At 39.4% G+C, this 25,903-nt stretch overlaps 1 protein-coding gene across 7 annotated transcripts in view; it reads left to right on the top strand.

Annotated features, from left to right (window-relative positions):
* Positions 1-25,903, top strand: part of LOC100720640 (neuronal acetylcholine receptor subunit alpha-7) — a 231,025-nt gene that overhangs the window by 94,363 nt on the left and 110,759 nt on the right. For 6 of the 7 annotated variants that reach the window (XM_063249847.1, XM_063249848.1, XM_063249851.1 and 3 more), the window contains one exon: positions 9,486-9,594. The exons of the other annotated variant lie outside the window; for it this stretch is intronic. The gene's annotated coding sequence lies outside the window, so the exon portion shown is untranslated. The remainder of the gene's footprint in view (positions 1-9,485; positions 9,595-25,903) is intronic. 7 annotated transcript variants of the gene reach the window in all.

The raw sequence follows: 25,903 nt of genomic DNA, 5'->3' as shown, positions 1-25,903 counted from the left end.
GAATCTATTATAAAACAGACAGTGTGCACAAAGATGATGTGTGCAGGGGGAAAGATAGAAAGGGATGGAGAAATGTTTGCAGTGATAATGGGTGAGAATTTTTGCGAATTAATGTCAGACACCAGACCATGAATCTGGGAAGCTCACAGAACATCAAGCAGGACATATACCAAACATTCTATGTCTAGGCAATCATATTCCAATTTCAGAAGTAGGAAGGCACAGAAAAAGTATTATAAAATCTGAGAAATGTAGATAACTAACCTATGGAAGCAAAGATGAGAATTACGTCTGATTTCTCTTTAGAAATCATGCCAACAAGAAGAAAGTAGAGAGAAATAGTGAAGGTATGACAGGAAGAATAAAGCAGCCTCGACCTCCGTACCTATAGTAATTTCATTTTGAAACTCAGGAAGAAATGAGTACCTTTTCTAAACAAATAATGAGGAAGGGTTATGGCTCAGACCGAGACCTCCTTTCCATAGCCTCATGTGCTTAAAAGTGGGTGGATTGATCCACTTGTGAGTTTATAGCTAAATTACCCTTGGAAGAGTCTATACTACCTCCCCCCAGCTCTTTGCTTCTCTCTCTGACTGCTGACTCTCTCTTTTCCTCTGCTAACACCCTCTGCCAAGTCATCCTGCCTTGGAGCCAACCCTCTGTAGACTGAAATGTGAGCCAGAATAAACCTCTCCTCTAAATTTTGTACCAGCAAGGAGCAAAGTGACTAAGACAGGGACACTGCCTTGCAAGACATATTAAAAGAAGTTCCAAACAGGGAATGCAGGTGAGGGGAGAATCTTGGTTCTACATAACTAAATGAAGAGTATTAGAAAGGAATAAATGAAGGTAAAATAAAACCTGGTATTTAATTTGATCTTAATTGGCCTAACAGATAGCAATATATTCAAAGTAGTGATAGTAACAATGAGCTTAGAGAAAAATAAAATGCTTGGCATTCACATTATAACAAATGGAGAAGAGGGATTAAGAAATACGATCCTGGGTGTGGAATAGAGTATCTGAAGGTGAGCATGGGTTAGTATTAAATGGATAAAGAAAATTCTAGGGAAACAACTAAAAATCAGTTAGGAAAAGAAATAGACTAAAAGAGCTAAAAATGAGTCAAATACACTCAATTAAAATGAGAGAAAGGAGAAAATGTTAGAAAAATACCAAAGGTGTTGAGTAGAAAATCAATATTTTATATCTTGCTTCAATTATATTAATATTCACTTTAAACATCAAAAGTCTAAATACATCAATTAAAAGTGAGTATCAGGTGGATCAAAATAAAAGACCAAACTATAGGTTGTCTATTAGAAACCCATTTTAAATATAGAATCATAGATAGATTAGAAAGGAAAGTATCAGAGAATGATAACTCATGTGAACATTAATCAAAAGAAACCGTGGGTACTTTATTAATTTCAAACACAGCAGACTTTAGAGGAAGGAGAGTTATTAGGGATAAAGAGGGATGTTACATCACTGTAAAGAAGATAATCTGTCAGGAAACTTCCTGATCTTTTGTGCATAGGCTTCTAACAACACAGTCAAAATACATGAAGCAAAACCTGAGTGAACTTCAAGGAGAAATAGATGAGTCTATTATATTCAAATATTTGAGTACCCTTACATCAATAATTCACAGATGCAGTAAAGAGAAAATCAGAAGGGCCTAGTGGAACTGGACAGTACCCACCAATCAACTGGATCTAACTGATGTTTATAGAATACTGCATTCAACAAGAGCCCAATACACAATTCCAATTTCATAGGTTTTCCTTCATCAGCAGTTTATATTATGGAATCATAAAGCATATCCTAACAACTTTTCAAGAAAAACTAAAAACAAAAAGTAATAATGGGTTTTTACATGCTTCATCAGGTCATGGATCCCAGCATTGAGTACGGCTACATTGAAAAAGAGAAGAATTGGAGTTTTCTCTGTGACATCTTGGCTACTCTATCCATTTAGAGGAATTAATTTCTTCATATTGCATCTTATTGTTTGTGCATAAGCATTGCCAAGTCATGCAATATTAAAATCACCAAGCCAATAAACCCTAAGTCAATCTGAGAAGCACCATTACATTACCTTATTCTGTGCTCATTGTCCAAATGCTTGGCTCCATCAATCACTACGGACCTAGTACCCATTCTCTTTTAAAATGATGAATACAAAAGTAAGCTAAGTTTTAACTTTCCTAGTGAACTGGCATTTCAGAACCAAATCCTCTGAAGGACCTTCAAGTGCATGAGTTTTGCAGCCCCAGACATGGCACCTTTGTCTTATGACCAAACAAGACTGCCCCTAGGCAGGGATTTGAGGAATATCCTTGAGCTGGTGGCCGTAGAATCAGATATATGTTTTATGTGTACTGATTAACAAAATGAAAAATCATATCATAATAGCAAACAATCGTTGATGATAGGCTTTGAAGAGCTTGCATGTGTGGCATCTGAACTCTGCTGAGTCATGTTTAAAAATTAAGATGTGCATTTTCATTACTAGTATATTAAAGTAACAGTTGTAGAATCCCACAGTCATTCCTTCTGGAAACCGCAGCTTTGATTCAAGCATTCTGTGACTAAAAATTCATAAATGGGGGAAATTAAGAGTCATGAACTCAAAATGCTGTGATGATGCCGCGGTGTGCTCGTGCAGATTGAGAGGGAGAGACTGAGGACACCAGCACCCCTGTGGCTGTGGGAAGCCCCCAGCTCACATCCAAAGCGGTGAAAATGAGGAAAATGTTAGTATTTTTTGCATTTACCACATAGCAATTGTGCTGTATAGGTCATCAATAGTACGGGAGATTCTCTTAATTTTAGGGATAAAGAAACAAAAACCAAGCATAATTTGATGTTAAAAAAATAGTTGGTAGCTTCCAGAGCTAGGATTTCAACTGCACATTTGTCAGAATTTTGTGTGTGAGCACGCATACGTACGTGTACACATGCACGTGTTTATGTGCTTCCCACACCCTGAGATGCTGTTAGATGGTTTTCTTACATTTTTATGTTGATGCATAGAAGTTACACATACTTGTGGCACACAGTGTGACACTTCAATACATATATGGAATGTGATGAGTGTATTGGGGTAACTGATGTGTCTATGCGTTCCGACACATGTCATTTCTTTGTATTGGGGGGGCATTCAAAATCTTTTCTGTGAGCTACTTTGAAATACTAGATTAATTGTCACCAACCAGAGTTATCTGTGAGTGCTGTGGATTATTAGCACTCATTTCTCTCGTCCAGCTGCAGCTCGGTGGCCACTATCCATTGTCTCTCTAGCCTTCCTCTTCCACACTTCCCAGGCTCTGGTAACTACTGTTTTATTCTCTAGCTGTCTGCCGTCTTTGAGATGCCCCAAGAGATGGCTGTGACGCTAGTGATGTAATAGGAGAGCCAGCTTCTGTCCTGCCAGGGCCGCTTCCAGGCTACCTGCAAACTCCCCTGACCACCTGCAGGCAGTTTCCACCCGGGCGGATGTCAAGAGCAGGCTTTCACGGGGCTCCGTGGTGACATGTCTGAGGACTGCAGCGTCCACACAACATTTCTCTTCCCTTTGTCGAATCCAGGACTATTCTGGGAGAAGACCTAGAATCAGACCTCCAATTTGTGGGCTTGTATATCACAATTACCTGCTAATCTTTAAGACTCTCCAAGCCCTGACCACATCTAGCACAGTTAATGACAACCCCTGCGATTGGGGAGGATACAAACGCGGGTGTTTTTGAGCTTTCTGGATGATGGGAAGAAAAGTTCAGGAGCCACAGATTTATTCTGTTACGTGTGTACTGCAGAGATTTCATATAAGATAAAAATCAAGACATTTTTAAAGAAGTGCTGGTATTCAAACCCAGTTGGGTGGGATCAAAACCTTGGGCATGGATATCTTCCAAAATATTTTGCTGATGGGGAGGGAATACCTGAAAGCTTCAGGCAGGACCTTCCTTACTCAAATACTCCTAACACCTTATAAACTGGGATTTAGGGCTTTCATCTTATAAGTCAACAAATCACTTATTTTTCCTTAACAAGGGTGGGGCTTCTTCCCTGGGAAGTTCTAGGATTGACTACAGATCCTATTTTGCCCAGGGCTCTCTTGATTTTAGCTCTGAGATGCTCATATTTCAGGAAGCTCTGCAGTTACAGGCAAATGAAGATGGTGGGTCACTCTACTTGCAATCAAAGCACTGTCGCTAACGTATATTCCTACCAAATTTCCTAGGATACCCTCTCTTCTTCCATCCAGAGTGGGGCTCCTAACTGGAACACCACCGTGGTTAACTTCCCCTGTGGCACTCTGAGTATATGCATCACATATACACTGAGATGTCCTGCCAGCTTTCACTGGCTTCCTTTCTCACCACACAATGTCTGGCTCACATCTCTTCCACAATCTACACCCTGGTTCACCGCTTCCCTGGAATCAGCATGACCCCGTGAACTTAGCTTCCAGTATCATGTGGGGCGCACCATGGCTTCCTCTAAGCACCGCTGCCATGTGCATCCTGTAATGATAACCAGGATTTGATGCCCAGCCAGTCCTTGGTCTTAGTCTAGACTGGGCTTCCTTAGTCAAAGTGGAAGGTCACATTTTCCTTTTAGCTTGCTCCTTCCTTCCTTCCTTCCTTTCTCCTTCCCTCCCTCCATTTCTTCTCTCTCTCTTTCACTCTCTCTCTCTCTGTCCCTCCCTCTCTTTTCCTGGTCTCCTTTTCTTCTTTTGTTCTTTTTATCTTTTTTCATACTGTGGATTAAAGCCAAGGCCTTTGCACTGGGTTATGTACCCTTTAAAATTATTTGTTTTTTTAAATTTTGAGACAGAATCTCACTAAGTTGCTAAGTTGGAATAATCCTGCCTCAGCCTCCCAGAGGACTGGGATCATTTTCTTTATATAACAGATTTTTCTCACGCCATCTCACTCAAGTAAGTGAGAGTTTAACTTAAGGATTCATTGAAGGAAGTTGAAAATGTAAATCTTTAACTGGAGATGGGGCTTCACCAGAACACAAGAAAAACTGAAAAACCAAGCCACACATCAAGGCTGGGAAACTCAAGTGACTTTGCAGGAAGACCTGAATTTGATGGTGTCCTGAGCACAAATGCTGAGTGTCCCACTCTCAGAAACAAGAATCCAGGGACCTCCACTCCAGATTTTATTCTGGTGAAATCACTGAACTAGGTGCTGTTTGATTGCCCGCCACTGTCACCCCTGGTGTGGCTTCATTTCCTTTTGTCTGCTAAGGAGCTCACTGTTACCAGCCCTCCCACTGTAAATTCCAGAGACATGCCTTACTTTGCTCAGTGGACACCTGTAATACCTTCCAAGAGAAATCTTTTTTCATTCTAGGTCTCTGAAGTGATCACCTCCAGCCATTATTGGTCCCCAATCCATCATCTGTGGCCTGCAAGTGGGATCCTGACATCCTAGGACTGTCTCCCAGAAAGCCTTGTCAGTACTGCAGTTTGAGAAGCTACTGGAAACTCTTATGATTGGTGTTCCTAGCATTGGATAAATCTGTGTAGATGATGAGATGCAATCCTAGACTTTTAGGGATGAAGGTTAAGTCAAAAATTTTGGCTTCGATTCAAATAAGGTATTTAAAAAAGAAAAAACTTTGGATTTGAACATTAGTTTTTTTAAAAAAAGCAGTTGACATTGTGAAATTTCCATTTTGTCTCTTGTTCTTGTCTGCAAAATATAAGATGAAGGCACTTGCTGGTTGGATTTGTCATGCACATTAATCTAGATAGCTACATGAGGACCTGGCATACAGGAGAACCTTCATAACCGCCGGTTTCCAATATAGATTTAAGCATTCCATTCTCTTGTCTTTGTCCTAAGTAATTAGAACACACCAGGAAAGTGCAAAAGGTGGGCTATTCAATCAAAAATTCTGCTTCAGTTGGAGCAGGAGCAGGTTGGTTTGAGCACCCAGCCATCCTCCATTTATCTCAAATCTCTTATAGAATCCAAACACGTGATCAGAGATCTTATGCCTTAAACCAGAATCATCAATCTCAGTCCTAATGGAATATAGAAAAATGCTTTCCCTTGGAAGATCACTAAAAGGTCACAGTCCTGTTTTCCTCTGATAGATTTTCTGTCATATTATATAGTAATGTTCTGCTGGGTGGTGAGATTACTGTCCTTGTGAGAATAATAGCTACCTCTGTAGCTGTGTTACTCAACTCTGCAATCAGGCCTTGAGTTTCTCCAGGGATAACTTTTCAATCAGTGACATCTAACTTTCACCTTCTGTTATCTTTTAGGACCACAAATGAACAAAAGTAACCGTTTCCCTCAGCTTATGGCATATTGTTCATTGATTTCTACATTCACCATCAATCTCTACAAAGTCCCTTTTATGGTATTTCTTTCATTCATTCATTATTCGTGATAATTATTAATTTATCCTTCATCCATTACCCACCCTGTCCCACTCTCCTCCTCGTCTGGAGCACTTTTTACTAAAGAAATTCATTTTTTCAAACATTTGTTTTAATGTATTCACTTAAATGTACACGTGTGTATATGCAATTTATGTAAGTAATGCCTTGTTTCATCATGTGTATGCTGATGCATGTAAATCTAATTTCTTCCTTTGGCACTGAGCTAATACCCACTGCGTATGTATGTATACATCATTATTAATCTCTGGAAGTAAGGCCGGCCGGATTAACTCCAGCAGGTTTCTCTGCTAACCAGAGTTTCTTTGTGCACATCACTAAAATAATCACTATGGAACATACCCTAAGAGAATTCTCAGGTCAGAAGTGAAGCTTGCATACATAACTTTTCCTGACTGCACACCAGAAAGCCCCCTGAGGTCTGAATTCTCACGTGAGCAGAGGCTCCCACTTACACACATCCTCATTAGCATTTAACATGATTCATCCTTGAGAGTTTTGGCAACACGATATCAACACTATAATTTGATATTTAGATTTGTGTATCTCAGGTTATTAGCAAAGTAAACACTTATTCATTCACTGAAAAGTATTCTGCCTGATTTTCCATATGAAGAGCTTTCTCCTGTCCCTTACCCCTTTTTAAAATTGGATTATGGACATCTTTGCTCATCTGGAGAAGTTTTATGTTTGTTGCAGATATAGACAGGAAAAAGCTCAATCTGTCATTCAGACTTTTTATTTGTTTGTTTTGTAGGGTTTTTTTTTTTTTTTTTTGAGACAAGGTTCCACAGTACAGTTCAGGCTGCCCCTGAATTCACTATGTAACCCAGACTGGTCTCAAACTTGCAGGAGTTCTCCTGCCTCGGCCTCTCGAGTGCTGGAATTACAGGCATGCACCACCACACCTGGTTTATCATTTCTGTGTTAAATTTGGCTGAACAGAAATCAGCAGTTTTGAGTGAGCAAGGTCCATGTAATCTTCCCTTTAATCTGTATAATATTTGGATCTTAGTTAAGAAAGACTTTTCCATTTGAGTTTACAAAGACATCCCACATCTTCTCCTATTAGACTAATAGATTTACTTTTTAAAAAATTTTTGGCTTTTAGAGACATAGTCTCACTATGTAGTTCATGCTGGCTTTGAACTCACTGTGTAGCCCAGCCTGGCCTTGAATTCACGGTGATCCTCCTGCTCAGCCTCTCAAGTGCTGGGATTACAGGCATGCACCACCATGCCTGGGAGATTTATTTTTTTATAGAAGTTTAGCCCAAGAGTTTTTCTATGTGTGCATGTAAGGTAGGAACCAGTTTTATTTCTCTCCATCGATTATCAGTCTACTACTAGTCATCGAATACTATTTACCAAGCCATAGCACATCATCCTGGTGGTAATATAACCACTGTGTGTATCCCATTTATCCACACATACCTGGCTCTGCTGGATGGTCCAGCTACTGCTTTGCTTTTGACCTTGTAGCACATTTTTTGCTGAAATAATTTTGTACTATGTATCGCTCTAATGTAGGTTAACTACCTGTATTATTGAGGACCATCTGAAGGAACACAATCAATATAACTTATTTGAATAATTATATAAAGGGACTTACTAGGTTGGCTTGCAGCATCAGAGGGAGAAGAGTTATAATTACTATCCTCAGGGTCAGACATAGAAGAATCTAAGAAGGCTGACTGTGTGCTGGAGAGCTGGAGAATCCAGTAGCAGTCAAAATGGGAGGCCTGGGCGCTCACTGTAGAATCTCTCTGCGAGTCTGCTTTGGAACTGAGAAGTTTGCATTGTAACAAATAAGAAAACATCCATTAGGTGTCTGAAACTTTTAGAAGCGTGAAAGTAGATGGGCTAACAGTGCCTGAGTGCAAGTCCACAGAAAGCTAAGTGCTGTTGGCAGTAAAGCCAATGAATAAAACAGAGGTGATTGCATCCATGGAGTACAATGGGGTGCCTTTAAACATCGCTGAGAAAGCACTCTTGGAAATTAAAAAGCACAATTAAGAAAGCGAGATATTTTATATCAAGGGCAGAAGATAGAGTAGCCCTTTTCCCTTAAGTGACGGAACAACAAAAATGAATTAAAAAGCAAAAAAGATGTGAGAGGATCAGTTTGTAGTTTGGGAGGCCCAACATTCAAATAACTGGAGTTCCAAAACACTAGTGAGGAACAATCACAATGAAGTGATACTGGAGAGATTCTAAGGGCAATAAGGTCCGGATTAAGGGGTACCAGTGAGCCCTTGACACAAAGCCAGAAGAGGGATTGCGTGGAGCCAGTCGTAGTGGTATTTCACAGCACCGTGGGAAAGGGACAAAACCCGTACACAAAAAATAATGAGGAAAAATGTGACACACTAAAATATACTCGGGAAATAAGCAATGCCTTCACTTTCTGGAGGAAAAAGTGTTCCCGACGTAGACCACTGTATTACCTAGTCAGTCAGTCTTAGAGGAGGATAAGACGAAAGTTCTTTCAGTTATTAAATTTCAAACAGATGGCTTCCCACTGCAGCAACCTTTTCTGAGAATAATTTGTTCTTCTGAAATGTGACAGTAAAAAACTTCAGCGTGGGGCTGGGGATTTAGCTCAGCGGCATAAGCGCCTGCCTTGCAAGCAGGCAGTCGTGAGTTCGATCCCTGGTACCGATAAAAAGGAAAAAAGGCAAAAAAAAAAAAAAAAAACTTCAGCGTGATATCTATAAAAAAAATCCCAGAAGAGGCAAAACGGTATTTCTAGGATGTTGATAAGAGAAAACTCTAGGATCACAATTAGCTATCAAGCCAGGAATAGAGAGGATTTCACTGGCTAAGTGAGAAGTCGTTACTGGTTTGGGAGTACTGGGAGATACCTCTGCTTATCGGAGATTACCGTGGCTCGGCTCAAGGCCATGTTGAAAGCTTGGCCACCAACCAAGGGCACCAGTGGGAGGTGGGGAAACCTTTAAAGATGGCGCCTGGAGAAAAGAAGTGACATCTTTGGGATGTGCCCTTGGACAGGACTGTGGGGACCCAAGCCTCCTCTTCTTCTCTCTCCTTCTTAGTCACCATGATGAGCTGGGCTCCTCCACCAACCCTACTTCAGGATGCATTGTGCCAAGACAGGCCCCGAACATCAGAGCCTGGTTACCGTGATCTGACACCTCTGATGCGGTGAGCAGGATAATGTTTTTCTCTTTCTTAAACTGATTGTCTCAGTTATTTTGTCATCATGATGGAAAGCTAATACAAGATTGAAGCATTTATTTGAGTAATTTAAAAATCAATTCAATTAAAATTCTTTGATTAGAACAACTATAAAAGACAATTATAAAAAACCTACGTGAAGTGAGGAAACTTGAAATGGCAAATTTGGTAGCAGAAAGTAAATATGGTAAAGACCAGTAACAAACAAACGTATTAAAATAGTGATCAGCTTCTTCCTTTGCCCAGAAGCTGTAGGCCCAGCCAGTGGCGTCCGCAGGAAAATTCCACACACACTCAGGAAGTGTAGCCTGATTTCACACAATCTATTGCTGAGAACAACTTGAAAATAAACTTCCAAACTCACTTTGTAACCTTGTTAATAACCTTGGGGCCAAAACAGAGCAGTAAATTACAAGCTAGGAAAATGACAAACTGATTTCATGGGTACACATACTTTGAGAAATCAGAGACTGAATGTTAGCTAATGGAACCCAATAGTGTATTTTTAACTTAATGAAACAAAATGATTATGAGGAGTTTATTCTAGGGAACAAGAATGCCATCAGAAATGATTAACATCACATTATTGTTTTCATTATCAGGAAATTCACCAGTGTAATTTACTACCTAAATACACATTAAGGAAGAAACTGTTATGATTTGCTCAATACATTCATTAAAATGATATTAAAACACTCAGTACTACTTACATTGAAAACTCATAGCAAAAGAGGCTCAACTGACAATCTGAGAACAAATAATATTATCTAATAAAATAGGCGCTAGTAATAGAAATGAATTCTATGCCTTTAACCCAGTAAGAACAACTTAGAAAATATAATAGGCAATAGAAAATATAATTTGTAATGGAAACCAAATATATGAAATATTTATAATGACGTATCAAAAATAATTTATGAAATCTGCTTAGAGAACAAAACTAATCTTCTAAAAGCCTGAGTTCTTAAACTTTTGGGGGATAATTGTACACAGGCGCATGGCATTGTGAGAACTATTATAGAGAGAAGCAGTGTGCCCTTTACTGGTTTTCCCACGGGCAACATTTGGAAAAACTGTGTTATGATATCACAATCAGGAAGTGAACATTAATTCAGTCCACTTACCTGGTTTAGAATTTCATGATTTACGAATTTTCCCTTTACTCTGGATGCTGTAAGATATATTATGAACTATTATATAAAAAAGGATGCAAATTAAAACTTTGGTAGGTATTCCCAAATTCCTTTCCTAAGGAAAGTATGCATGCACTCGTGGGGGTGTTTGTATGCAATCTTATCACGCATATAGTTTTATGTGTTCATGATCGTAACTGAATGACAGAAGAGTTACATTGTCATAAATACCCCTCATGGTTGCTGTTTTATCTTCCTGAGTCTTCTTGGTATCCACTAAGGTATTTTTTCTATTTCTATAATTTTACCATTTAAAGAGAGATACAATGGAATTACACAGTATGTAGGCTTTGGGGATTGATTTTTCTTCAACTCAGCATAATTGCATCAAGATCCATCTGACCTGATGTGTGCTTATCACAGGTCACCCCGAAGTAGTGCCTGGTACTGTTGTGTCACAGTTTAACCATTTATTGGACATTTAGATTGTTTCCAATTTGGAGCTACTAAATCATGGTACAGTTATATATGAACATGCATATACCAGTGAAGGTGCATATACCTGGGATATATGATCATGGGTGTAATTTCTGGATCGCATGGTAATCATGCGGTTACCTTTTACCTCGTGGTGCTGGGATCAAGCCAGAGCTTTGAGCAGGCCGTGTGAGCCCTCCTGAGCCACAAGTTGCTCCCGTGTATTAATTTTCTAAAGAAGCTCAAGCCTCTCTGCCAGAGCACCTGCCCCATTTTATACTGCTACCTGCAAGGAAAGGAAAGTTTTAGAATATAAGCAGAGTTACTGATGTGCTAATCAAGCAGCAAACAGTGTGAAAGGCTGTAGATGTAGTGGTGTCTCTTATCTTACTTCTAATTACTATAATTAACGTTTTCCAACTGCTCCTTGAATGGATTCTGGAGTCATCTTACAGGAGCAGGATGCCATTGTGTCTTTATCAGTAACACCTTGTAACTGTGTCCACGTCTGTATGTGTATACTGATCTACCCTTTCTAAGGCTGTGTAGCATTCCAGCTTTTGGAAATGTCACCCTTTATTCAGCTGGTCTCTTTTTGATAGGCTTCTGGCAAGTTTCTTTTCCTTTTGTAAGTAGTAAATATTTTAACGTGCCCTTTGATGTGTAAGTTACTCTGGATGCTGTAAGATATATTATGAACTATTATATAAAAAAGGATGCAAATTAAAACTTTGGTAGGTATTCCCAAATTCCTTTCCTAAATAGTTGCACCCACTTAGACTCCCCCGAGTTGTTTATTGGAGGATGTCTTTCCTTAAAACCCTCAGATCCTGGAGTTTATCGAAGTTCTTGATATTCACTGATTTGCTGTACTGCATATGGAAATGTGTTGGTCACTTTTTTGCCATTAGGACAAAATACTTGGCACCTCCAACTTAAAGGAGGAGAGGCTTATGCGGCTCACAGCTCCAGAGGTCTCAGTCGTGGTCACCTGGCTCCACTCAGAAGTGCTTGGTGGACAAAGCGGCTAAGCCCACAATAGCCAGGTAGCAGGAACAGGGAAGAGCTGTCACCACCCCAGTGGCCCGCCTCTTCCCGCCACATCCCGTCTCCTGACCGCAGATTCATCTGTGAACTCTTTAAGGAATTAGTCCACCCATAAGGGCAGCACTCCATGACCAATCACCTCCCACAAGCCCAGCGTGCATAGAAATTTTGCGAGAATTTTAGACCTGAACTATATGGAATCTTGCTGTCATTGGATCTGGGCTGTCTCCCGAGGTCTGACTTGGTTTCCAGCGTGGTACTGTTACGAGGGAGTCTGCTTGGAGAAACCCGAGTACCTGGGGACGTGCCTTCCAGTAGGACAGTGGAATGCTGGCCTCTTTCTTGTGCTTCTCAGCATAAGATGATTTCTTTTACTGCCACAACATGGTGCCACAGGCCCAGTGCCATGGGGCCAACACATCATGAATGACGTCTCTAAAACCGTGAGCCAAAGTAAACTTTTTTTCCTCATATGTGAACTATGGTAAGTGTTGCAGAGACAGAAAGTTAAATAACACATATTTCAGATTTAAGTTAATTCAGCCTCAAGAGATTTTTTTTTTGCAACAAGCTCTTCCTCTGGCTCAGGGTCTCAGGCTGCCTTTGAACTTGCTATGTAGCCCAAGCTGGCCTCAGACTCACAGAGATCTTCCTGCCTCAGCCTCTCAAGTGCTGGGCTTATAGTTGTGCACCACAACGTGCAGCCTGAAAGATTGTATTTTGAAGTCTCTTTTTCCTTCAGTCACATAGAGAAAACACTTCTAAGCCAGGAAATAAAAACCTGAAAATGTACAGTGAGGCTATAAAGCAGGAAAATCAGATCTGTGGCCAAGAAACCCAGCAAAACAAAAGCTGGTGAGCTGGAAGAAGCCTTCTGCTCCCAGAGTAAATATGAGACATGGCACTGGTGTGGAGTAATATCTTCCCAGGCCATGACAGAATTTTATATAAAGTTCTAAATAAATTCTTTCAAGAATGGTGCAAGTGGCAATATTATTTTTTATTTTCTTCATATTTCCAATGGATACAAAAAACGGGGTGAATGTAACCTGAATTCTATAGATAGCAACAAAGCTAGATAATGTAGTATCCCAAAAAGCCTAGCATACAAGAATGAAGATGCACTGTGACCTCCCAAGGCCTCTATAATGTCAATAGGAAACAATGGTGTCTGGAAACTTTTGTACAACTCTGAGGCAGGGGCTGCGGTGTGCCTCAAATGGAAAGCGAATGTTTAGTAAGCATGAGGCCCTTCAGGTCAGCTCCCAGCAGCGCCCCTCCAAACAATGGGATTAAAACTGGACTAATGTCATGGGCAAGTGACCCATTTGTAGGTTAATTTTTTATTTGATGTTAAGATTTGTTCTTTATGTAGTCTACATAATTAGTCCTCTGTCCGAGGAATGGCTGGCAAAAATGTTCCCCATTCAGTAGGCTTTCTCTTCTCTCTTGGGTTGGTCCTTTGCTGTGCAGAAGCTTTTTGATTTGGTATGATCCCATTTGTTGATTCTTGATGTCACTTCTTGTGCAATGGGGGTGCTGCTCAGCAAAGTCTTTGCCTCTGCCTATGACTTTGAGAGCTTTTTTCTATTTCATCTTGCAGCAGATTATTTATGTTCACATATTTAGATATTTGATAAATTTTATTTTATTTTAGTACATAGTAAGAGACGTGGGTTTAGCTGTAATCATCTGCGTGTGAATGGCTATTTTACTGGCATCATTTGTTACAGAGGCTGCCTTTCCTCCAGCATGTGTTTTTGGCCCCTTTGTCAAAGGTCAGACAGCTGAGTGTGCCTGGGGTTTTCTGCACCTCCATCCTGCTCCACTGGCCCCCGGGTCTGTTTTTGTGGCAGTGCCATACTGCTTTCCTCACTGTAGCTTTCTTGACAACATGAAGCTTAGAGCTGTCTCATTGCCCAGGATTATTTTTTTTTGTTCTGGGTTTATTCTGGCTTCATATGAATTTGCTGTGAAAAAATGCTGTTGGTATTTTTATCAGGATTACATTAAATCTGTAAATTTTGGTGGTAAGTCCATTTGGACGAAATTCATCCTGCCTATCCATAGAGAAGGCAACCTTCTACATTATTGGAATGTAAACTAGTACAAACACTACAGGAATCAGTGTGGGTAATCTTCAAAAAACTAAGAATTGAAATCCCACTTGACCCAGCTATTCCTCTTCTAGGTGTCTTTCCGAAAGAGTTAAAGGTATCACATTATGGTGATACATGTGTAACCATGTTTATAGCAGCACAATTCATAATTGCTAAATCTCGGAAGCGGCCCGTAAGTCCATCAACAGATGAACAGGTAAAGCACGTGTGCCATATTTACACCCAAGGGAATACTACACATCCATACAGGAAAGACACACATGAGTCACAGGAAGGAGAACAGATGCACCTTGAGACAATAATGTATGTGAAATAAATCAGACACACAAGCTTAAATATCACATTATTTCTTTTTTTATTATTTTGAAGGTAGTAAAATACAACAGAATAAGACAGAACAAAGCCAATTGAGACAGTGTAGTGAAATTGGTACAGAACTTCACAGCAGGTTCCCGGGATAACGGTAATAGGTATCACAGTATATCTTGTTATCTTCACAATAGTTGTTCTTTCAATCACGTATAGCAGAATAAAATGAAATACAGAACATTATAGAACTGATCAAAACAGAATATTGGATAGAGCAGTACCGTTAATCAGAATAAAGCAGAAGAGCAGTAAAAATATTTGCCTTCAAAGAGATGGTAGAAGGAAATCCCCCTTATTTGCTATATTGCATATGGTCAACTTCCCAAGAGATGCTCAGATCTCTGGTTTCCATCTGCTAATAGGGGGCAGGGGAAGTGGGGTGTTTGACTCTCAGCCTGTGCACATATAGGCTCACTATTGCTTAACAGGGAGGCAGGCTGGTTGCTTGGTTTCCGAGCGCCCTAAGTTCCAACACAGTGTGGATCTCAGGAGACTTGTGGTTCTCCCCCTGGAGGGGCCACAGCCCATATCATCTCTTGTATAAGAAACACAAAGTCTACGGCAGCCCGTGTTCATGAGGCTCTCCATTCGCTCTCCAAGTAGTCACATGTGCAAGGGAGTCCAATGCAGACAGCAGAGAGAACCATAGCGAGCTGGCAGAGAGACCATAGAAGAAAGGAAAAGATCTTTTGTTCGTTTAAACAGCAAAACTCTTTCTCTTCTCTTTGAAAGGCATCCTATGCTTTCATTTGTACCAGACCGCACAAGTTACCAGGCAAACTCGGATGGTTACTTCCCGCAATCCCAGCAGGCCTTCTCCTGAACGCAGCAGGTACTGGGAGAGATTTGCTCCCTTTCCCAGCAAGCGTGGACAGGAGGAGCTCGTCAGGTTGAGGGGCACAGAGCAGACCAGGTCCTGCAAGCTCTCAGTGATAAACCAACCTCTGTTTCCAGAGAAAGTGTCCCAGTGAGAAGTAAGTGGTAACCATAGTAACTAACTTGATCTGGACAGGAGAAAGAATCCGAATACAGATTTGCGAAGGTGCTGTGGTTGGAATATGGTTCATCTTCTCCCAAAATATTGTTAGAGTTTAATTCCCACTGTGAGGCATGAAGAAAATGATCTGACAGAGGGCTTTCAGGTAGCTTTGGGAGGTGATTGGGATAGATGAGATGGTCAGGGTGAGGCCACTGTGGTTTAGTGCTGGGCGTATCAGGAGAGTGTAGGGGACACACACACACACTTTTTTTCACCCTGGCCTCCTCTGTTCCATGTCCAGTCTTTACCAGTAAAGGCCATCAATAGATGTGAACAATCGAATTTGGACCTCCAAAACAATGTCCACAAAGAAACCTCTCACCACGGTGCCGGTGGGGCTGTGTTATTAGCTCCAAGAAAGCAATCAAGACAGGAGGGGAACAGATCTAGACTCATTCAAACAGCAGAGTGTCACACTGCCTGATATGTGTGTGTGTGTGTGTGTGTGTGTGTGTGTGTGTGTGTGTGTGTATGTGTCCAAATCCTGGGTTCTAGTTAAGCAGAATTGATCAGGCTGTTGTGCTTACACTAGGTGCTGGAATCTGATTTTCAGGGGAGACAGCTGAGGGAAAAAGTGGGGGGAGTGGGGTCACACTGGGACTCTGGAGCACTGGACAGGGGTCTTTGCTGCCACGCCACTGGAGGCACAGCTGTGTGCTCCACAGCAGCCTGGTCTGCCAGGTGGGATGGCGGAGCCCATGCGGAGCAATCCATTGTCTGCCCTCCCCTCCCCTCGTCCAAGCCTCCCACTGAACTTCTCTAGCCCAGGAACAGCAACAAAATACAGTGAAGGGTTCTGGGGAAAGTCTGACTGGTCAGGCGGACTCACCGCACAGCCAGAGCAGTGTCTTGTAACAGGAGGAAACACACTCAACCCTGCCTCAGTCCACCCTAGAGTGAGGAGTGCATTTCATACAAAGTCGGTCAAGACGTACGATCACAACCGTACGATGATTTTATAGGAGAAAGAAATTAGAGAAAAAAAGGAAAAGAAAAAACAGCTTGCCGAAAGACATCTTGATGAGAGGATTAGAAATATACTAATATATGAAACCTATAACTTGCCATTTTAAATAATTTTTTAAAAATGGATATAAAACATAAGTGAACACATGTAGGTGATAAAATTTAGGAATAAAAGAAATTTTAGAAGGACATCACTTTATACGTTAATATGGAACAACTAACCAATATATGTAATGTCAAGAAAAATGTAGTTGATATTTTTTAAAGAGATTCGTAAAGGATTTGAGTGAAAGTGATGGTGTAAAGGTGTGTTACTATAACCAAAATAACACCTTAGTGCAAATCAAAGGAGTAATCCAAGGTAGTGGAGCAAAACGAGTGCCAGGAGTTGTGTTTATTTTAAAAAGAAAAATAAACCCGAAGACTTGAAATTGTGGAATAAAAGAATATGGCGTGTAATTGGGAAAGTCAGTGTAGAACAACAAATATCAAGACACGGAGTGTAAGGGTTAGACTTTAAAGAAAAAAGGTGAGACAAAAAGCAGGTTTGACTGCCATCAGGCCCTTCACGAGCAGCATTTTATGTCAGAAGGAGAGGAATAATGTATTTCAAAATACTTAAACTTTTGATAAATGGTCCACGGATTTTATATTTGGGCAAAGTGACTTTCAAGTACGAAGAGAGAAAACTGTCATCAATATGCAATAACTAAAGGAATATCTTCCATGAACATTTCCTTGGGAATGTACAAAGAATATGAGATTACAGGAGAGATACTGGCAGGAGGATTGATGGGGACCGGTAAATGTGTATTTCTTTTTTCTTAAAGTGTATTTCTGTGTACAAATAAACCTGAAGATCAGATATGACAGACAGAGTGTGTATATTATGTAAAGATTATGTGCTCTGGCAATGCTCACACTGGGAAACTTTTTAAAAAGCAGAAGCAAAAGTAAGAAAAAATACTAAATCTGAATTTCAAGTAACAATGTTGCTATTGTTGGTTTAAATGTGCTTTGCTTGTGATGTGAAATAAAGAAAACCAGTAATTCTTTCACTGTTGTGATTTAATTATCTCCAAGAACTTCAAGAACCAGGCATTTTAGGAGCTGAAAATTTAAAGGAGAAAGTTTAAGCACTCTGTAATCCTGAATTAGAACTTATAAATAGATGGATATATATATATATATATATATATATATATATATATATAGAGAGAGAGAGAGAGAGAGAGAGAGAGGCTGATCGATAATCTTAGATCTGTCTACTACAGAGGCGTAAAAGTAATGATTGCAAGTAAAGGAAACCAGATATTTTAGAAAGAGGTTAAAGTCACTGACTCCAAATCTAGGGCAGAGTATGTGCAAAAGCTTGTGAGCTCAAAAAGCCATCTTATAAAATGCCAAGACCATCAACCGTGTTCAAAGGACGTGGGAGTCCACCTAAAGAATCTTCTACTCACTAACGATTGGGCAATTGGAGCATCAGTGCAGGTAATGATGCTAGTCAAAGAGAAATCAGGTGTAACTCTGTGACATGCTGCAATACAGAGCTGCCAAGACTGGGTTAGACGTGCAAGGGTTTTCATGGAGGAAATGCCATGTGGGATACAAGGGAGTGAGACTGCAGGCCCCCAAGAGAAGCAAGGAGGGAGAGAGTGACTGCCAGGGAGGAATGTCCAGCAAGGGGACCAGAAGCCCCCCGGGCAAAGCTCTGCCTCTCCCAGGAACAGGCAGTAGGGGGTCAGAGGTGTACAGTCAGGAAGACGGAGGTCATAGCTGTGTATCTGCATCCTTCTCGGATTGTAGGTACCTAAAGTTGGATATCTGAATGGAGTCACAATACAGACACAGACACACACACACACACACACACACACACACACACACACACACCCTCAATCAGTTAACCTTAAGGGTTCTGAAGAACTAGTTCATTGTTTTGAAGTCTTCTATATACAGGGAACAACAATTCTAACTTTCTATGCAAACTACCAAGAAGCTAAACAGCAGATGTGGAGATACAGTTAAGTGAGGAGAAATTATGGAATTAGAGCACTGCCATTTTCCAGCACCGACAGATTAAAAATCTAAATGTGCTAACTAAGAATCCGGGGCTCTAAATCACAAAAAAAGCAAGATAAGCAGGCTTTATGTGCCTCTCGACAAAGAACACAGTAACACCGATGGTATAATCTGCCCCTCAATGTGAATCTGAATCAGATTAAGTTTATAGTCTCAGTTACTAATTTGCAAAAAGTAGAGAGGGCAAAGGAAAAGCTCCAACTGTACCTTGGGAACACGACTGACAGACTTGACCACACATTGATTTCTTCAACAATAACAAATTTAAGGGCAAAAAGATACAGAGTGGAAACAGATACATTGTAAAAGTCAAGTGACACTATGGTGACTAGGGTTCGTCAATTAGGTAACAGAATTAAAATGAAAAGAAATAAGGAATCTCACAAAACCTAGAGCACTATGTAGTCACTTTTGCAAGGGGAGGGTGTTGCCTGTCGTGAGAAGGCAGCTTTAGCCTTCTGAAAATTCTGGATCCTGTTTTGTTATGACTGAGGTTAAAAAAGCATTCTCTTATGTCCCTTTAAGTGGCACATTTTAAAATTATGGTTATTAGCACATTTTGGGTGTATGAAGTAACAAGACTCTGCGATATTTTCGTACAGGCATACGTTATACATTGGTTATGTCTACCCACCCCCCTCCCCCTCCCTCCACCATTGCTATCTACGCCCCCCAGTTCCCCTCCTGTTCCCCAATGATCCCTATTCTACTAAGTGACACCTTTGATCTAAACTGCACTCTGTGCTCACGTGACTCTGATAAAAATCTGCAAAATGGAGACATCTGTAAATACAACAGGAAACTTACACTGTGTACACATTCACTAGAATAAGTACTAAAGATGTTTGTTCATAAGAAAAATAGGAAGGAAGGAGTTCAGAAATGGTATGTTGATAAAATTAAATATTGTCTATCTAGACTATGTTGGCGACATTAGATAATAATAGGTGTAAAAGGTGCTGTTAAGATGGGTTCTAGAGAGGATGCAGTACACACACCAGCCTTCCTACCCCATGGGACACACACACACACACACACACACACACACACACACACCCTTATTCAGTTAACCTTAAGGATTCTTAAGAACTAGTTCATTGTTTTGCAGTCATATAAAGAAAGGGAACAATTCTAACTTTCTATGCAAACTACCAAGAAACTAAATGACAGATGTGGGGATTATCTGTTTAGGAGCAGATTCTCACACGTACCATCTAGAGGGAGTCCAGCAGCTGAGAAATAACTTCATGGTATCACTTTGCTAATCGTGTGCTTTCTACTGTCTCTATTTTCGGTCTCACTGAAGTCACACCTGTAGTCCTCTAGCCAGAAGTGTCCAGTTCCACAAACTCTAGGAGGCCACACGTGCAGAAAACCTGAACAGAACTCGCAGGGAGTAATTTGGATACTTTGAAAAAACAAATACCAGTAAGTAGATCTGAGCAACCATCAGAGCACAATTTATCAGTTAAGTGCTGGTAACATTTTTTTTTCCTGGCATGTTTTCCTGCCTGAATTCCATGTAGCCGGAATGGTGGAATTCAGCACTGTGGTGCAGATAAAGAATTCTGTAAGGAATGTACTACTTTGGGCTCAAACACCAGAAGAGAGAATTTCAGACTGTGAAAGAAATCCCTTGTGGTTTTCTCTCTACCGTTGCAGCTCTGGTAATAGGGATCACAGGAGAGCACGAGCAGCCAGCGACGCAGAGCTGGGCAGGGAGAGTCCCTTGACACCTGCTGTAGCTACGTCTCCAGGACAGCGGAATCTGCACTGTGTGGCCTTCTAGAGTTTGTGGAACTGGACACTTCTGGCTAGAGGACTACAAGGGTAACTTCAGTGAGACAGAAAATAGAGAACAGAAAGCACACATTTAGCAAACTGATACCATAAAGTTATTTCTCAACTGCTGGACTCCCTCTAGATTGTGCATGTGAGAATCTGCTCCTAAACAATGTGTTAAAGACTCTGAGAGCGGAGATAATCCGCAGACCTGTGCTAAGGTTCCGGCAGAGTGGGACAAGTCCAGCATAAATCAGAGCACTGAAAAGCTTGAAACATTAGATAAGAGGCGGCTAAAACATAAACACCAACTTTCTTCATAGAATTTAAATACGACCGTGCTCTGATAACTTAGTATTGTTTAAAAGTACTAAGTATAAAATCCAAAATTATTCTGCATGTAAAGAACCCCCCCACTAAAATTCCACATCCATTGCAAAAGATAATCAAGGCACTTCAATGGTAAGGTGTAGGCATTCTCTCACAAGGCTTCAGAACGGGTATTTCAAAAGCACTCAGATAAGTGATTGGAAGACTTCTTAAAACAAGTTCAAAGAGCCAGATGGAAATTGTAGAGCTGAACAAGTTCAATAATTGAGATTTTAACAACTTCTTATAGTGACAATACTGGAAAGGAGATGACAAAAAAAATCAGTGAACTTGAGGGCAGATCAATAGGAAAGATCCAATCTGAAGAGCCCACAGGGACAAAGGAACAGTACCCCAGAAAATAATGGTCATGTTTATAGTGTCAGAATCCAAGGAGACTGTGACCCTGCGAACACATCTGAAGAGATAACAGCTAAAACTTTCACAGTTTGGCCAAAACAAAATGACAAACATAAAGCTACAGATTCAAGAAGCCCAAAAGCAATTCAAAGGGGATAAACTGAGAAGTCTATGCCAAGATACATCATACTCAAAGTCTGGAAACTAAAGACAAAGAAAAAAGCTTGAAAGTTGTTGCAGAAAGATGACACATAACCTCCAAAGAAGCAACGACTTGAATCACACTTGACTTCTCACCAGAAACCATGGGGGCCCAGGCCAGGGTGCATTTTTACTGCATTAGAATGAAAGAAGCAACACTATATTTAACAGAAAGTTTGCTCAACAATATATGCGTGACAAAAACGGCTCTTCCCCCCAAACATGCGTTATTTCTTCACTGACTACATATTATTAAATTAGTTCCTTTATTTTATTATGTATTTCTTTTTGTCGGTACCAGGGATTGAACTCACGACCGTGCACTTGCAAGGCAGGCGCTTATATTGCTGAGCTAAACCCAAGCCCAGTTACTTTATTTGTAAAGGGTCACATGAAACCCATTTTATTGTTATAGCTTTCATTTAAAATGTATGCAATTTCACCACATGTGATTTATAGGTCAGTATGGAGAACAAAATACAAGAGGTTTACATAGTAGAGTTTTTGTGAAAATCTGTAAGCTGGTTCTGAAATTCACATGGAAAGGCAAAAATGCCCAAGGTGAGAGAGACATTCTTATGCACGTATTGTCATAAGATTTGACACATTTCACATTTGAAATGTGACAAAGTGAAAAATGTAACCCAATGGAGAAAGATGGTCTTTCCAATAAACAGTTCTAGGGTATTTATTTGAATCTTATTCTGTCTCAGAGCATACACAAAAATGAATCACAGAATGGTTTACACATCTGAATGTGAAAGATGGAAAGTAAACATCCTACAAAAGAACACGAGAAAGTATTTTTAAAACACAAAGACCATGAAATATAAATGGAAAATATATAATTGAAATACATAAAATAAAATTGTACTACATGAAGATCATCACATTTTGTCAAAATACTACAAAAGTACACAATGCGGTTGGAAATGTTGACAGTTTGGTCTACACGAAGATTAAAATGTCTGTTCTTCAAAAGATATCACTAAAATTAAATACTAAACAAAGTTCTGAAGGATTCAGGGATATGAGCTAGAAACTTGAATTTACTTGAAAATATGAATAGTTCCTAATATAGTTAATGTTAATAAACATAAAGTATTTCTTTTTCTTAGTTATATGTAAAGATTCATACTCATTATTTAAATAAAAACTAGTTTATTAATGACATATTGGTAATGGATATCATGGTAATAGTACAAAGAATGGGAAAAGTAAATGGAACTGTGTTATTATTAGATTTTTACAATTCATAGGATGTAGTACAAGAACAATCATAACAAATACACCCAAGTTAATGGTACATTCTGCAATTCTACATGATAAATGTACAGTGCTATAATTTAAAAGGCAAAATAAAAATAAATAAAATAGTGTATAAAATTGTGATTAACAATAAACAAAAAGGCAGGAAAATAGGAACAGGGGTACAAAAATAGACTGGGTAACTAGAGAATATACATCAAAATGATAGACCACCTAAATCAATAATTATAGTAAATATAAATGGACTAAACACTATAAATAACATCTGAGACAGACTAAAAGAAAGCAACACTTCACTGTATGCTATTTCCATTAAATATGAAGTCACAAGTTGCAAGTAGAAGATAATTGGATAAAATGAAAGGTACACTATGCAAACAGTGTGCATAAGTAACTCGATGTGGCTATATTAATATTAAAGCGATTATATGACGAGTAATATAAGAATTAAAGAGGATTATTTCATAGGGATAAGGTGGCCAGTTTATCAACATAACAATCATTAATTCTTACATGGGTAATAAAGCGATTTTAAAACACATGAAGTGAAACTGGAAGAATTAAAGAAAGATTAGGGTAATCATCAAAGGTAACATTTTAAAAACTTAAAAATTAATAAGGATAGACAATATGTAGAACAGTACCACTAACTTATTTAACTGACACTAACAGGACACTACTTTCAACAACTTCAAAACGTGGATTATTTTTTAAAGAGATTAAGACAAAACAGGATGTTACAGAACAGATCAGAACAGAACAAGGTAAGCAACACAGTATTTCACCAGAAGACAACCCATAATTAACAGTAACTACCACGGTTTTCAGAACCAAATAACAGAAAACAAACAATGGCTACTATATTATCTCATTTTCCATAGGAAATTTGTTTATACTCTCACACGTAATACAATCCAATAAGGTACAACATGACAGAGCCAATGGAAACAGAAGAGCAACAGCATGGTAGGACTCCAGAGTAAGATGATATTATATCGGTACTGGCTAATATAATGACTTGTTTCCCTCAAACTAGCTGTTCATAGTATCACAGATAATAAAATCAAAAAACCAGGACAAACACATTACAACTGCGATCATTATAAGACTTCAAAACAATATAACGGGGAATCATGATTACCCTAAACTCTTACGTACTCTTACCCTAAACTCTTATGTACTCTTATGTACTCTTTCTTACAGTAGGGAGACTATATGGTATTTATACATGTGAGTGTGATTTATTTCACTTATGAATATGGTCTCAAGTTGTGCCCATTTATTAGTAAATATCTCAATGTGATCATTCTTTATAGCTGAGTAGTACACCATTGTATAAAAATACCACAGCTTTTTTATCCATTCCTCAGTTGATGGACACTTAGGTTGTTTCCAAGATCTGGCTATTACAAATTGTGCTTCTATAAACATGGGTGCACATATATCACTGTGGTATGATGCTTTCAGTTCTTCTGGGAATATGCCCAAAAGTGGAATAGCTGGGTTGAATGGGACCTCCAATCCCAGATTTTTGAGGAATCTCGACTGACCTCCACAGTGGTTGTACCAGTCTGCACTCCCACCAACAGTGCAGGAGAGTTCCTTTTTCCCCACAGCCTCTCCTGCATTTGTTGTTGGTGGTTTTCTTGATCCTGGCCATTCTTTCTGGAGTGAGATAGAATCTCAGTGTGGTTTTAATTTGCATTTCTCTAATGACTAACGATGATGAACATTTTTTTCATGTATTTATTTGCCATTTGTATTTCTTCATCTGAGAACTGTGTATTCATCTCAGATGCCCACTTTTGGATTGGTCTTTGAGTTTCGGGGATCTGATTTTTTTTAAATTCTTTATATATTTTAGACAGAAATCCTTTGTCTAAGGGACAGTTCACTAAGATTTTTTCCCAGTTTGTGGGTTTTCTTTTCACTATGCTGGAGATTTCTCTTGACATGCAGAAACCTTTTAATAATATGTGACCCCAGTTATTGATTCTGGGAAGTAGTTCTCCCACAGTTTGATTCCTACTCATGAATTCTCTACCTACCCTTATGTCTTCAAGATGTTTACCTACTTTGTCTTCCAACAGATTTAGTGTTTCTGTTTTAATATTCAGATCTTTGACCCATTTAGATTTTATCTTAGTATATGGTGATAGACATGGCATATGGAGTTTTTGGCATATGGAGAGCCAGTTTTTCCAACACAATTTATTAAAGAGACTGCCGTTTTTCCAGTGAACATGTTTGGCCCCTTTATCAAATTTAAGGTGGTTGAGTGTGTTGGTAGTTGTGGTTGTATATTCTAGTATATTCCATTGATCTTCAGATCTATTTTTATTCCAGTACCATGTTGATTTTATTACAGTAGCTTTGTAGTATAATTTCAAGTCAGGGATTGTGATGCTTCCTGCCTTGCCTTTGCTGCTTAGGATTGCCTTTGCTATTCTAGGTCTCTTCTGGTTCCAGATGAACTTTAGGAGTGATTTCTCTAGGTCTATGAGGTATGGTGATGGTATTTTCATTGGGATTACATTGAATCTGCATAGCCATTTTGGGAGAATGGCCATTTTCACAATATTTATTCTCCCTATCCATGAACAAGGTATGTCTTTCCATTTTCTGAGATTTTCTTCAATTTCTTTTTTCAGGGTATTATAGTTTTCCGTGTATAGGTCTTTTACTTCTTTCATGAGATAAATTCCTAAGTATTTTCTTTTTTTTGGATGCTAAGGTCAAGTGTGTGGCTTCTCTTATTTCTCTCTCTGTAATTTTGTTGTTAGTGTATAGAAATGCTATTGATTTTGTATCTAGCTACATTGATGAATTTATTTATTATATCTAGGAGTCTTTCAATGGAGTTTTGGGGGTCTTCTATGTAGAGTATCATGTATCTGCAAATAATGATAATTTAACTTCCTCTTTTCCTATCTTTACCCCTTTTATTTCTCTCTCTTTTCTAATTGCTCTGGCTCGTATTTCCAGTACTATATTGAATAAGAGTGGTGATAATGGACATTTTTGTCTTGTGCCTGATTTTAAGGTGAAGGCCTTCAGTT

Source organism: Cavia porcellus, unplaced genomic scaffold (genome assembly GCF_034190915.1).
Source record: "Cavia porcellus strain 051 isolate PalLab524CR breed Dunkin Hartley unplaced genomic scaffold, mCavPor4.1 scaffold_6, whole genome shotgun sequence".
NCBI lineage: Eukaryota > Metazoa > Chordata > Mammalia > Rodentia > Caviidae > Cavia > Cavia porcellus.
Note: the sequence above shows the minus strand (reverse complement) of the source record. Positions and strands in the feature narration are given on the sequence as shown.